Here is a 3046-nt window from a genome sequence, read left to right as displayed (position 1 = left end):
TCAAATGAAAGTAACATCAGAAGGGAAAAGTAAACAAGGCTGGTGTCCAGAGCATACCTCATAGTTTCAGGCCATTTCAGTTAAGTTTTCTTATGACAGACAAAAGAAATTATGAAAGCTATATTAACTTTGCTTGAAAATGTGAGGAAAGAAATATTAATTTAAAAATAACAAAAAATCTTGCTTTTGTAAATAAATAACTTTTGTTTGTTGTTTTAGGCATCATTTTTTACTGCTAAAAAATCATTCAAAGATGTGTCAATCTTTTAAGAATAAATCTTAGGGAACTTAAAATAACACGTCTGGAAAACTGAACCATGCTTTTAATTGCTAGCATTATGCTTTGTTCTTGGTAGAATCATCTTTGTTTTTTATTTTCACATCCCACTTACAAACCCTGGCCATATTGACTTTTGTAGTGGTAAATTGATCTCAAAGAAAGTCAAGGTCTTTCTCAAGAGAATAAAGATTCTTTTGGGCAGTCGATAAGTTCTTTCCCAACAATGCCTGAGCTTCATCAATATCATACTGAAGCATTACACTAGCCCCCAGCCGTAGACATACTGCATCGGTAGGAGGAATTGAAGCTTTGTAACACAGGTTATCTGCCAGCAAGAATGTGCACTCCAGTGAACTGGTGGACTCTTTTTCCTTCTGCATGTATTTTAGAATTTCTAAAGTATATTTATTTTCAGGATTCTTACTTTTAAGCCTTCTTTTCTTTGAGCCAGGTTAGTTCCATAAACTTATACTTAACTCTGTTCATTCGCTTCTTTGGTACTATATATGCAGTCTTGTGACCAGGCTGTTTCATGAAGGAATCTACATCTCCCACAAATGTGATCTCAGGAATCCCCAAGTACAGCTGCCACCCATTTTCTGTGGTCACTCGTCCAGTATCATAATCCCCCTTAGCCAGCACCACATCGAGGCTATTTTCATGGTTTTCTATGACTGTTAAGATTTTCTCCACAAAAGTCACCTCTGCCCCATTTATTCCTAAGTATTTCGTTATTGTACATGGAGTCATTATAGGAAGTACATGTTTGGGTCAGTGCAGCAGGTGAGTAAGGTGGCTGGATCCTACATGGCCAACTGTACAATTCTAGTCCTTGAACTGGCAGCTTGAAAAACACACTGGGGGCCTTTTTAGGTGTCTGTGGTGCTTGGTTCCTTCTGTGTGGTTGCTATGGAGAATCTGCTGTTGTTCTGACTGTGCTCTGCCAGACAAGGTATCTATGAAGGTTTTTCAAAAGTCCTACAGATGGCTGTGAAGTTCTATTGATTGTGTATGACATGTATTTAAGACTTTCTGCCTCATGTGATACTATTAAAAACATTGCTGTGAGAGATGGATACTGAACTTCAGCTCTGAAATATTGATTTCCTTGACCAAAAATGAAGATTTTCTTCTGAAACTTCTTATTCCAGATTCATTTCTAGTGGGAAAGGCAGAAACCAAGGCTAGTACCCACCCTGAGATGGATACTGAACTTCAGCTCTGAAATATTGATTTATTTAAGCAAAGATTTTTCTGCTAAGACTTTTTACTCCAGATTCATTTTTAGTGACTAGGGCTACTTCTCCCTCCTTCTTTCCATTTCTCTCTGTCTTTCTCTGTCTCACTGTGTCTCTCTGTGATTTTCAATTTTTTTTTTTAAGGTAAAGTATTATCTTGAATCTCAAGCCCCTGCTTTATTGTGTTAATTGGTGCCTTTCCACATCCCATTTAGGAAAGGCACAAACCCAGGCCAGGGCCATCCTGACATGGATGCTGACCTTTAGCTGTGAAATAGTGTGTTTCTCATTTTTTGCTTCTTAAAATTAAATTTTAACAGTTTTTTATCATCTTTTTTCTCCTTTTTTATTTTATTTTTTCTTCTTCTTTCCTCTTCTCTAATTCTCTATCTTTATTCATTGGCTGCTAAGCTTCTATGTGCTAAGTGTCTAGACAGGTCCAAGTGAACAACTTCCAATCATCTGAATATGGTTAGGGTCTGAATATTTCTCTATTCCCACTGAATCTGATGCATAAAGAGTGAACACGAAATGGAAGAGACATTGCAGATCACCTCCTTTTGCACGCCTCTGAACACTCAGATTGAACTTCAAGAATTAGCAAGACATGCACCACCCATCAAATGACTAGAAATCACCACAGGGTCACAAGAAATATGGGAAAGCAAGAAAATTCCTCTCCTCCAAGGAAAAATAGTGACTCTTCTTCATCCTCAGACAGTACAATTAAACCCATGGAAATGTCTGATGAAGAATTGAGAATATTCATAATGACAAAGCTCACAGAGATGGAAGAGAAGAGAGACAATGAACTGCAAAAGAGGCAGGAGAAAGGAGCTAATGAGATCCAGGAGGTGAGAAAATTCTTGCAAGATCTAAAAGAGGAAATACACACTATAAAAAAGAATCAAATGGCCTTTTGGCTCTCTGAGTAGCACCATGGTGGTTGGCAAGAATAAGCGCCTTACGAAAGGCGGCAAAAAGGGAGCCAAGAAGAAAGTGGTTGATTCGTTTTCTAAAAAAGATTGGTATGACATGAAAGCACCTGCTATGTTCAACATAAGAAATATTGGGAAGACACTGGTTACCAGGACTCAAGGAACCAAAATCGCATCTGACGGCCTTAAGGGCCGTGTGTTTGAAGTGAGCCTTGCAGATCTGCAGAATGACAAAGTCGCATTTAGGAAATTCAAGCTAATTACTGAGGACGTTCAGGGCAAAAACTGTCTGACTAACTTCCATGGCATGGATCTCACCCGTGACAAAATGCGTTCCATGGTCAAAAAATGGCAGACCATGATTGAAGCTCATGTCAATGTCAGGACTACCGATGGTTATTTGCTTCGTCTCTTCTGCGCTGGGTTTACTAAAAAACGCAACAATCAGATATGGAAGACCTCTTATGCCCAGTATCAGCAGGTCCGCCAAATCTGGAAGAAGATGATGGAAATCATGACCCGGGAGGTACAGACAAATGACTTGAAAGAAGTGGTCAATAAACTGATTCCAGACAGCATCGGAAAAGACA

The 3046-nt window shown here is 38.8% G+C and overlaps 1 protein-coding gene and 1 pseudogene across 1 annotated transcript in view; both read right to left on the bottom strand.

Moving 5' to 3' along the window:
* UGGT2 (UDP-glucose glycoprotein glucosyltransferase 2) overlaps positions 1-3046 on the bottom strand; it is a 139497-nt gene that overhangs the window by 99257 nt on the left and 37194 nt on the right.
* LOC102480888 (prefoldin subunit 3 pseudogene) lies at positions 337-871 on the bottom strand (annotated as a pseudogene).

Source organism: Tupaia chinensis, unplaced genomic scaffold (genome assembly GCF_000334495.1).
Source record: "Tupaia chinensis unplaced genomic scaffold, TupChi_1.0 Scaffold000503_1, whole genome shotgun sequence".
NCBI lineage: Eukaryota > Metazoa > Chordata > Mammalia > Scandentia > Tupaiidae > Tupaia > Tupaia belangeri.
The sequence above is the reverse complement of the archived record's forward strand: the minus strand, read 5'-3'. Positions and strand labels throughout refer to the sequence as shown.